The 10,695-nt window shown below is 46.5% G+C and overlaps 10 non-coding genes across 10 annotated transcripts; 6 read left to right on the forward strand and 4 right to left on the reverse strand.

Annotated features, from left to right (window-relative positions):
- Positions 1 to 4,021: 4,021 nt before the first annotated feature.
- On the reverse strand, positions 4,022 to 4,140 carry LOC122762229. The gene has a single exon (XR_006358676.1). It is a non-coding gene; the product is annotated as a 5S ribosomal RNA (ribosomal RNA).
- Positions 4,141 to 4,543: 403 nt separating this feature from the next.
- Positions 4,544 to 4,707, forward strand: LOC122762222. The gene has a single exon (XR_006358669.1). It is a non-coding gene; the product is annotated as a U1 spliceosomal RNA (small nuclear RNA).
- A 647-nt stretch (positions 4,708 to 5,354) lies between these two features.
- On the forward strand, positions 5,355 to 5,467 carry LOC122762226. Its single transcript, XR_006358673.1, has one exon. It is a non-coding gene; the product is annotated as a U5 spliceosomal RNA (small nuclear RNA).
- A 182-nt stretch (positions 5,468 to 5,649) lies between these two features.
- LOC122762224 lies at positions 5,650 to 5,842 on the forward strand. Its single transcript, XR_006358671.1, has one exon. It is a non-coding gene; the product is annotated as a U2 spliceosomal RNA (small nuclear RNA).
- Positions 5,843 to 5,963: 121 nt separating this feature from the next.
- On the reverse strand, positions 5,964 to 6,082 carry LOC122762221. Its single transcript, XR_006358668.1, has one exon. It is a non-coding gene; the product is annotated as a 5S ribosomal RNA (ribosomal RNA).
- Positions 6,083 to 6,192: 110 nt separating this feature from the next.
- On the reverse strand, positions 6,193 to 6,311 carry LOC122762230. Its single transcript, XR_006358677.1, has one exon. It is a non-coding gene; the product is annotated as a 5S ribosomal RNA (ribosomal RNA).
- Positions 6,312 to 6,713: 402 nt separating this feature from the next.
- On the forward strand, positions 6,714 to 6,876 carry LOC122762223. The gene has a single exon (XR_006358670.1). It is a non-coding gene; the product is annotated as a U1 spliceosomal RNA (small nuclear RNA).
- A 647-nt stretch (positions 6,877 to 7,523) lies between these two features.
- LOC122762227 lies at positions 7,524 to 7,637 on the forward strand. Its single transcript, XR_006358674.1, has one exon. It is a non-coding gene; the product is annotated as a U5 spliceosomal RNA (small nuclear RNA).
- Positions 7,638 to 7,818: 181 nt separating this feature from the next.
- LOC122762225 lies at positions 7,819 to 8,011 on the forward strand. Its single transcript, XR_006358672.1, has one exon. It is a non-coding gene; the product is annotated as a U2 spliceosomal RNA (small nuclear RNA).
- A 126-nt stretch (positions 8,012 to 8,137) lies between these two features.
- On the reverse strand, positions 8,138 to 8,256 carry LOC122762228. The gene has a single exon (XR_006358675.1). It is a non-coding gene; the product is annotated as a 5S ribosomal RNA (ribosomal RNA).
- Between the last annotated feature and the right edge of the window lie 2,439 nt (positions 8,257 to 10,695).

The following is a 10,695-nucleotide window of genomic DNA, read 5'->3' on the forward strand; positions in this document are numbered from 1 at the left end:
AGAGTATCAGGGAGTTGAGCATGACCACCTTACCCTTCAGGGGCAGCTTCCGCATTTTCCACAACCCCAAGGTGTTGTTCATTTTATTTAGCACCTCTTTCCAGGTGTTATCTCTGGCGGCCTTTTGATCCTGGCCAATATGCACTCCTAAGACCCTTACACTGGCCTTTTCCTCTATGAACGCCTGTCTGCCTGGTGACCTTGCCCCATTGCCACAGTACATTATAGTTGATTTGTTTTCATTGATTTTGGCACCGGAGGCTGAGCAGTAGATATGTACAAGATTCAAAGCTAGTTGTAGACTTTTTCCATCTTTGACCATGATATTTGTGTCATCGGCATAGGAAATCATTTTGCAGGAAGTGCCATTATCTGCCAGTATGCCCTGAATGTTAATGTTCTGATTTATTAATAGAGCTAGGGGCTCGGCCACCAGGCTGTAGAGCAGAGAGGAGAGGGGACATCCCTGTCTAATTGATCTTTGGATTGCTATTTTTGGGGTTTGGAGACCATTCACTTTTATGCGACTGTGTGCATTGTTGTAAAGAGATTGAATTCTTTTAATGAAATTGTGACCAAAACCGAATTGTTTTAAAACAGCCCATAAAAAGTTGTGTTCAACTCGATCGAACGCCTTTTCAAAATCTACTCCTAGATAGATGCCACCAGTTTGTGACATCTGATAGATGGTTTCTTTTATGGATAAAATGGAATCTGAAATATCTCGTCCGGGAATGCTATATGCCTGTGACTGATGTACTATGTTTGGGATAATTTCTTTGAGTCTGTTTGCTAGAACCTTTGCGAAAATTTTGTAATCAGTATTCAGAAGGCTTATGGGTCTGTAGTTGTTAATGATCGTTCTGTCTCCTCGGTTTTTGTATGCCAAAGTAATTAAACCAAGTGTAAGGGTCTCAGGAGCTTCACCTTTCTTCTCAACTTCCTCAAAAATTCGAAATAAAATTGGTGTTAAACTTTCTTTGAAAAATAGATAAAATTCAGTTGTTAAACCATCTACGCCTGGACTCTTGTTTTTTTGTAAGCCCTTGATGGCTGCTTCAATCTCTGCCATGCTGATAAGCTGATCACACCATATTCTGTCCTCCGTTGAGATTTGGTTCTGAATGACCTTCACCACACTTGTAATTGTATTTTGATTTATATTTTGATTTGTATATAGCTGCTGGAAGAAATCTTGTATTCTGGATATTATTTCATCAGTTTGTATAATTATGTTGCCCTTGCTGTCTTTCAGTTCTTTTATGAATGCTTTATTTTGTTTTTGCTTTTCTAAGCCGAGGAAAAAAGCTGAACATTTTTCCCCCTCCACAAAATTTTGCACTCTGCTTCTAATTATTGCCCCCATGCATTCCTTCTTTTTGGAGAGCGCTAACTTGTCTCTCAAATAAATATAATTTGTCAGATCTCCGTTAGGTTCATTGGCTATCTTTTGGAGTTCGTGTTCTAATTTTACTCTTAGCTCTTTTTCATTTTTTTTCTCCAGCCAGCTCTTATGTTTACTATAATTTATACATACTCTTTTGATTAGTTCTTTCACTCTTTCCCACCAATTAAATATGTCTTCGACCCACTCCATTTCATTTGCCACATTGTGAAGAAGACGGTTAACTTTGTCAATGAACTGTTGATCTTTTAGTAAGCTATTGTTAAAACACCATACCCCACCATTTGTTTGTGCTACTGATGGAAATAATGACAATTTTATGAGGGAGTGATCACTCCATGTGTTGAGGACATATTCTATTGAGTTCACATTGTGTACAATGGAGCTTGCCACTAAGGCATAATCAATACGGGATTGTTTGAGAGTATTTTGTACCACCTGATGTCTGGAGAACTGAGTTTTATTTGGATGCATAATTCGCCATAAGTCAACCAGGTCGTATTCTTTTATGATTTCGAATAAGGATCGCCTGCTCACATCATCTTTAAAGAGATTGTTGCTAGATATGTCAAATTTGGTGAGGGGACCATTGAAGTCTCCAGTGATGATGGAGTTGTTGTTTACCCACTTATTTAGCTCTTTGAAAAACACTTTTCTTTCACCCTCAGTGTTAGGAGCATATATATTGATAATTCTAATATAAACATTTTTTTTCCATGAATCAACTATCAATAATCTACCTCGTGAGCATTTATATATTTCTATTACCTTATCAAAGACATTGTTTTTAATCAGCGTTGCCACCCCACACATTGCTCGATCTGCATTTGCGAAATATACATTCCCTTCCCATAACCCTCCTATCATGCTCACAGGAGATGAGGACCATTTTGTTTCTTGTAGCAGCAAGATGTCACATTTGGTAGTATTGATGACTTTGTGTAGTTTTTCTCTGCTGCAGAGCCCACGGGCATTCAGTGAGAGAAGCAGGGCCATGAGAAGGGGGAGCTGTATTATTGTGGCATTAAACATCACACTCATTTTTTTCTATTTTGCTTTTTCTTATTTGTTTTACCGGACTTGGCTGTATTTTGTCGTTTTCTTGCCAGGGACACTACCGAGAGGTCCATCTCCGAATCAGAGTCAGCACTTGGTGAGGGAGAAACTGTTGGCTCTTTTTCAGAGTGGGGAGGACTGAGTGGCGCAGATTCTGCGGTTGGGGTGCTTCTCGTGCCTCTGGCTTGGAGCTTTTCAGCTCCAGCCACTTTTTTTTCATTGTCTGGTTGAGCCGCGTCATTCTGCGCTTCCGGAAGGCTTTCTCCAGAGGTTTCCACATTAGTGGTTATTTTTTCCGCTCGGGGCGGCTGGGCAGGGGGCCCTTTCTCTACACCCCACTCTGTGCGTACCTCCGCAGGCGCTATCTCTGCCTCCTCCTCTCCTGCACTGTCCTCAGTGCTTCCCTCTGTCTGCTCCCTCTCCAACTCTGACTCTGCTATGCTCTCCGGTTCACTTTCATTGCAAATGCAATTTTCCATGTTGTTGTGGCACAGCTCACACCTTTTCACAGCTTTATGGCACTCTCTTGCATAGTGCCCCTGGACTCCACATTTATGGCAACAAAACTCAGGACACTCTCTAAGAATGTGTCCAGGCTGTAGGCACATTCGACACACTTTCACTTGCCGATCATGTAACACTCTGAAGTATTCGGGACCAGTGGCAGTATTAAATCTAGCAGAGTAAGGCAGGGATTGTACTGTCTGATTAAATTTGACTTTCACATACCTTGTCCCATCTGCGATGTTTGTGCCAGGCCACATTCTTCTCTTGATTGGAGAGATTGCAGAGACTCCCCAGCCATGCAGCTTGTCAATTATTTCCTGGTCTGAGATGTACGCGGGCAGAGTGAGAAAAGAGACCACCAGTTCATCATTGTTTAGCTCTTTTGCCATAACTATGGTTGTGCCGATTTTGAATCCATCCAGCAATCTGCTTTTCCCAACAGTGTTTGTCATTGTTATTTCATATTTGTCCGTTCCAATACAGCGGCAGGCAATCAAACCTCCACACAGTCCACGCACACATTTCAATAATTCCATTATTGGGACTTTTTCTGTTCCCGTCAATTCTATTTGTAAAGTCAGCTCCTTCTCATACTTCCTTTGGGTTCCATCATTCTTTTCTCCGTCTCCATTCTCCGTGTTCTTTATCTCCTTTGCCATGATTCTTTGCTTGGTGAGGTCGTTGTTCTGAGGTCCATCCATGATGAGAAAAAAAAAGTTCAACAAAAGGCGCCCCCGCACAGTGTGGAAAACACTGTCGGGGGGGGGGGAAACCAGTCCTTAAAATGAACAAAACCAGTAAACTGAAGTAGCACACGATGAGAAAAGGGAAAAGAAGTGCAGAAAGGAGGAGAAAAAGGGGAAGAATACAGGCTGAGGAAAGGAGCCGTGTGCTCGAAATGTTTGTAGCATACACTTCCTGGTTCGCTAGTGGGCGTGCTCAGGGTGGTATGGCCGTAAGCCGAGGGGCTGGCGACAGAGAGTGCCTTTATGGACTAGGCAAGGCCCCTGCTCGTGGAGGGGCATGTTTCTTGTAAGGAAGCAGCAGTGTAAAAGCTTACAGCACCTGGTATTCCCAGGCGGTCTCCCATCCAAGTACTAACCAGGCCCGACCCTGCTTGGCTTCCGAGATCAGACGAGATCGGGCGTGCTCAGGGTGGTATGGCCGTAAGCCGGGGGGTTGGGGACACAGACTGCTTTTATGGACTGGGCAAGGCCCCCTGCGCGTGGCGGGGCTCAAAAGTCAGCCTTTCGGACACACTGCACTTCAGCCTTTATCTCCACCACATGCTACACTCTAGTCCAGTATCGGGAAGCGACACCGAGATGGGCAAGCGGCTGTTGGTGCCGTCATGTCCAGTTGTTGCTGAATCTATAGGAAACGACAGCCAGGTATGCCAGTAAAAAAGGTCGAGTGTTTCCTCTCCAATGTGTGCTGGAGGTTGAAGTTGAACATAGCACAGCATTAACGAGCAACTGAGTCAAGGCATTGGCCTCTGGGATTATTCATTTCCAGCACCATCAGCCAAAGAGCTGTGTCTGGCAAGAGCCACCCGGTGTTTGGCGAGTACACCTCATACTTACCTGGCAGGGGAGATACCATGATCAAGCAGGCGGTTCACCCAGGGCGAGGCTCAGCCATTGCACTCCGGCTGTGTTGACCCCTGCAAATTCCCCAAACGTGGGAGTCTTGACTGCATAATTTTTGCTAGTGGGGTGCTGCGTCCGCGCTTTCCCCCGATGATGTCGTTGTAAGCAAAGGTCAGCCGCCCGAAGTTCAACGTTGTGTGCCCATCTCCAAACTTCTCACGTCCTTGCGGAGCAACATCCCCAGTCTTTCCAAGTTGCTGGGAACGTGATGGTTGTGGGTGTTGTCTTTTAGCTCAAAGCAAATGTCACGCTCCCTTTCCCAACTCTTTGTAGAAGAACTCGATTGTTGGAGATGGATCCATGGCCATCATGCCAAGGGTTAATACTTTGGCGCTTGCTCTGTTCACTCCGTGCAGTGACCTGATGTTGAAGTGATGCCAGGAGCAACTCACCATTTCAGAAGCCCGGATGAGGTGGGAAATGGCCCGGCAGTTTGTACTGCTCAGTGTGACACGGAGCTGCTTTGCTCATGCACTCACGTCTACCACTAAATGTTGGAGGTGTGCCAGTGAGCGAGGAATGTGCCACAGCCTCAGCGACTGATAGAAAACTGCAGCGCACAACCGACAGTAGGAAAGCGCTTCCAAACATGCAGTCAAATCTGGGCGGTTTATTGGCCGACTAAGCAAAAACGTTGAAGGAAGGCCGTCCCAAGGTGGCCGGCCGGCCGGCCGACCGAGACTGTGGTGACTCCGGCGGATAGACTCCTCGGCTGCTCTCCAGGACAGGGGCTACGTTGACTCTGGTTTCTCTTCAAAATGCACAAGTCTTTCGCCTTTTACTAAAGACTTCCGTGGAGAGGGACGTTCAAGAGTTTAAGTTATTTTTGGTGGGCTTTGCTGTAAGGCTGCGCCCTTTGAGTGTGTCAAATGTCAAGCAGCTGTCTGTCAAGGCTCAGAGGTGCACTTAGGTCAACCTTGGGGCGGAGGTGATCAGCAGCAGCAGCCTTTGTTATGCGCCCTTAAAAACATGGCACCACAACAACTGACTTGTGTGCCAAGATCTTGGGTTGGCCCCAGACACCTGTGGGCCATCGCTTCTCGGCCTTTTGGCTAAGATCAAGTGTAGTATCTGTTCTTATCAGTTTAATATCTGATATGTCCTCTATATGGGGATTAAATATTAAATGCATTTTTGAGCAGTGGGAGGTGAAAACTGGGGCTTGCTCTCTTCACTCCTTGCATTGACCTGGTATTGCAGTGCCACCAGGAACGGTGCACCATTCTCTTTTTTCTGTGAAAAGCAAAGCGAAGCTGAAACCAGAAAGACATCAACCCGTGCCTGTGCGTCAATTTAATTGCGAGCCCATGTTTCTTGTAAGGAAGCAGCAGCAGCAGCAGCGTAAAAGCTTACAGCACCTGGTATTCCCAGGTGGTCTCCCATCCAAGTACTAACCCGGCCCGACCCTGCTTAGCTTCCGAGATCAGACGAGATCGGGCGTGCTCAGGGTGGTATGGCCGTAAGCCGAGGGGCTGGCGACAGAGAGTGCCTTTATGGACTAGGCAAGGCCCCTGCTCGTGGAGGGGCATGTTTCTTGTAAGGAAGCAGCAGTGTAAAAGCGTGCAGCGGTGTAAAAGCTTACAGCACCTGGTATTTCCAGGCGGTCTCCCATCCAAGTACTAAACAGGCCCGACCCTGCTTGGCTTCCGAGATCAGACGAGATCGGGCGTGCTCAGGGTGGTATGGCCGTAAGCCTGGGGGTTGGGGACACAGACTGCTTTTATGGACTGGGCAAGGCCCCCTGCGCGTGGCAGGGCTCAAAAGTCAGCCTTTCGGACACACTGCACTTCAGCCTTTATCTCCACCACATGCTACACTCTAGTCCGGTATCGGGAAGCGACACCGAGATGGGCAAGCGGCTGTTGGTGCCGTCATGTCCAGTTGTTGCTGAATCTATAGGAAACGACAGCCAGGTATGCCAGTAAAAAAGGTCGAGTGTTTCCTCTCCAATGTGTGCTGGAGGTTGAAGTTGAACATAGCACAGCATTAACGAGCAACTGAGTCAAGGCATTGGCCTCTGGGATTATTCATTTCCAGCACCATCAGCCAAGAGCTGTGTCTGGCAAGAGCCACCCGGTGTTTGGCGAGTACACCTCATACTTACCTGGCAGGGGAGATACCATGATCAAGAAGGCGGTTCCCCCAGGGCGAGGCTCAGCCATTGCACTCCGGCTGTGTTGACCCCTGCAAATTCCCCAAACGTGGGAGTCTTGACTGCATAATTTTGCTAGTGGGGTGCTGCGTCCGCGCTTTCCCCCGATGATGTCGTTGTAAGCAAAGGTCAGCCGCCCGAAGTTCAACGTTGTGTGCCCATCTCCAAACTTCTCACGTCCTTGCGGAGCAACATCCCCAGTCTTTCCAAGTTGCTGGGAGCGTGATGGTTGTGGGTGTTGTCTTTCAGCTCAAAGCAAATGTCACGCTCCCTTTCCCAACTCTTTGTAGAAGAACTCGATTGTTGGAGATGGATCCATGGCCATCATGCCCAGGGTTAATACTTTGGCGCTTGCTCTGTTCACTCCGTGCAGTGACCTGATGTTGAAGTGATGCCAGGAGCAACTCACCATTTCAGAAGCCCGGATGAGGTGGGAAATGGCCCGGCAGTTTGTACTGCTCAGTGTGACACGGAGCTGCTTTGCTCATGCACTCGCGTCTACCACTAAATGTTGGAGGTGTGCCAGTGAGCGAGGAATGTGCCACAGCCTCAGCGACTGATAGAAAACTGCAGCGCACAACCGACAGTAGGAAAGCGCTTCCAAACATGCAGTCAAATCTGGGCGGTTTATTGGCCGACTAAGCAAAAGCGTTGAAGGAAGGCCGTCCCAAGGTGGCCGGCCGGCCGGCCGACCGAGACTGTGGTGACTCCGGCGGATAGACTCCTCGGCTGCTCTCCAGGACAGGGGCTACGTTGACTCTGGTTTCTCTTCAAAATGCACAAGTCTTTCGCCTTTTACTAAAGACTTCCGTGGAGAGGGACGTTCAAGAGTTTAAGTTATTTTGGGTGGGCTTTGCTGTAAGGCTGCGCCCTTTGAGTGTGTCAAATGTCAAGCAGCTGTCTGTCAAGGCTCAGAGGTGCACTTAGGTCAACCTTGGGGCGGAGGTGATCAGCAGCAGCAGCCTTTGTTAGGCGCCCTTAAAAACATGGCACCACAACAACTGACTTGTGTGCCAAGATCTTGGGTTGGCCCCAGACACCTGTGGGCCATCGCTTCTCGGCCTTTTGGCTAAGATCAAGTGTAGTATCTGTTCTTATCAGTTTAATATCTGATATGTCCTCTATATGGGGATTAAATATTAAATGCATTTTTGAGCAGTGGGAGGTGAAAACTGGGGCTTGCTCTCTTCACTCCTTGCATTGACCTGGTATTGCAGTGCCACCAGGAACGGTGCACCATTCTCTTTTTTCTGTGAAAAGCAAAGCGAAGCGAAGCTGAAACCAGAAAGACATCAACCCGTGCCTGTGCGTCAATTTAATTGCGAGCCCATGTTTCTTGTAAGGAAGCAGCAGCAGCAGCAGCGTAAAAGCTTACAGCACCTGGTATTCCCAGGCGGTCTCCCATCCAAGTACTAACCCGGCCCGACCCTGCTTAGCTTCCGAGATCAGACGAGATCGGGCGTGCTCAGGGTGGTATGGCCGTAAGCCGAGGGGCTGGCGACAGAGAGTGCCTTTATGGACTAGGCAAGGCCCCTGCTCGTGGAGGGGCATGTTTCTTGTAAGGAAGCAGCAGTGTAAAAGCGTGCAGCGGTATAAAAGCTTACAGCACCTGGTATTCCCAGGCGGTCTCCCATCCAAGTACTAACCAGGCCCGACCCTGCTTGGCTTCCGAGATCAGACGAGATCCGGCGTGCTTTTTTTTTTTGTTTTTTATTATCAAAAATACTTTCATTAACAAAAATGAACACACTTATTCACAAGAAACCACAAAACACGTTTAAACCATGATTCAATGATGAAACAAAAGACATATTCAAGGAGAATCAAAATGTTGACGAAGCAATAACAAAGAAAGAAAAAAAACATAAATAGATAAAACCCTAGCCAATGGGACAGTATACTCAATAAGATTTAAAGAAACAGGGTTTACAGCAAAAACATCAACGATATCCTTGAGAGATGAAAACGTGGCAATGTACTCCCCAGAACATTTAGAAATGAAACATCAGTTCTTCCCTCTGATCGAGGTCGTATAAGGAGTTGTTGGTGAGAAAAGTTTCCTGGAATGTTGCCTTGTAGGCATCCTTGAGCAGTCTGAGATGACTTTTGACCATGCTTGTGAAGAAGAGCCATCTGTTTATTTGTACATCCTCATAGAGTGCGTAGTTCCTGGCAATGAAGATGGTGTGTCGGGCTATGGATAGTAGAATGTTAATCAGGGTTGTGTTTATACCTTCTTTCTTGTGTGAGTATCAAAAGAGCCAAGTCCATTCCCAGTCTGTAATGTCTTTGCTGCTGAGCTTGCAGTGGTCGGTGAGGAGGTTCTTGACCCGGGTGAGGAAGACCTCGCAGATGGGACAGGTGAGAAAGATGTGTTCAAGTGTTTCGTCATTTTTATTACAGACAGTACAAACCCTCTCATAGATAGCACTGTTCATTTGGTGCAGGATGATACCCGAGAAAATTCGTCTATGTCTGATTTTGAAATCGGTGTTGTTGGCGAAGGGATGAGCATAGGGGCTATTTATGTTTTTCCACATGGTGGAAACATTAATCGACGGGAAGTGTTCTTTCCAATGAGTTTCAGATGTCGGTTTTTGTACTATGTTTGCCAGCAAGGTGTTGTACCAATACTTGGAGGTTAGTTGATTAATGCTTTTCGCATCAGGCTGAGCACTTTGACGAAAATCAAGGGTATCATTCTGCCTACTACCACTGGTCTTGTAAAAAGCCTGTTTTAGATGGTCAGCAATCCCAGTTTCAATTTTCTGACATGTGAATTCAGCAAACCGTTTGCAATAAATGTTTTTGGCTCTGAGTCGATTCAAGATTTCTTCCACTACTATTTCGCCTTGATTGTTTGTGAAGTCTCCCAATGTGTATAAACCTGCTTGCGGCATTGACCCGCCCGAGATGGGCCTGCCCAGATATGTGATGTCTGGGTTGTGGAAAACGGGGAGCTGCAGCAGCTGGTGTTTGTTTTGTACTATAGTTACCAGGTGGGGTCTGGCCAACTCCCATGCCTCAAAGATCTCTTGTGTGAACTGTGAGATGTGTGTAGCTTGTGATTTTAGTGGGATCTGACAGAGATTGTAAATGCCACTGTTTGCACATGTTTTAATGGTGTCAAGCAGTTGATGTTTCCAAAAAAGGTCAGTTTTATCGTCCAACAGCTTTTTGATGATTTTGATTCTGAATGAGTGTTTTTTTGTGTTTATGTCTATTAGCCTAAGCCCCCCGTTTGTGTATGTATCAATTGTTGTTCTGTGTTTTATCATGTTGCGGCGGCTTCCCCACAGAAAAGTGGATATCATTTGATTTATTTCTGCATGAGTTTGGTTTGGGAGATCATAGACTTGTAGCACATGATTCACTTTGGAGAGTATCAGGGAGTTGAGCATGACCACCTTACCCTTCAGGGTCAGCTTCCGCATTTTCCACAACCCCAAGGTGTTGTTCATTTTATTTAGCACCTCTTTCCAGGTGTTATCTCTGGCGGCCTTTTGATCCTGGCCAATATGCACTCCTAAGACCCTTACACTGGCCTTTTCCTCTATGAACGCCTGTCTGCCTGGTGACCTTGCCCCATTGCCACAGTACATTATAGTTGATTTGTTTTCATTGATTTTGGCACCGGAGGCTGAGCAGTAGATATGTACAAGATTCAAAGCTAGTTGTAGACTTTTTCCATCTTTGACCATGATATTTGTGTCATCGGCATAGGCAATCATTTTGCAGGAAGTGCCATTATCTGCCAGTATGCCCTGAATGTTAATGTTCTGATTTATTAATAGAGCTAGGGGCTCGGCCACCAGGCTGTAGAGCAGAGAGGAGAGGGGACATCCCTGTCTAATTGATCTTTGGATTGCTATTTTTGGGGTTTGGAGACCATTCACTTTTATGCGACTGTGTGCATTGTTGTAAAG

This window comes from Solea senegalensis, unplaced genomic scaffold (genome assembly GCF_019176455.1).
Source record: "Solea senegalensis isolate Sse05_10M unplaced genomic scaffold, IFAPA_SoseM_1 scf7180000015411, whole genome shotgun sequence".
NCBI classification, from domain to species: Eukaryota; Metazoa; Chordata; class Actinopteri; order Pleuronectiformes; family Soleidae; genus Solea; species Solea senegalensis.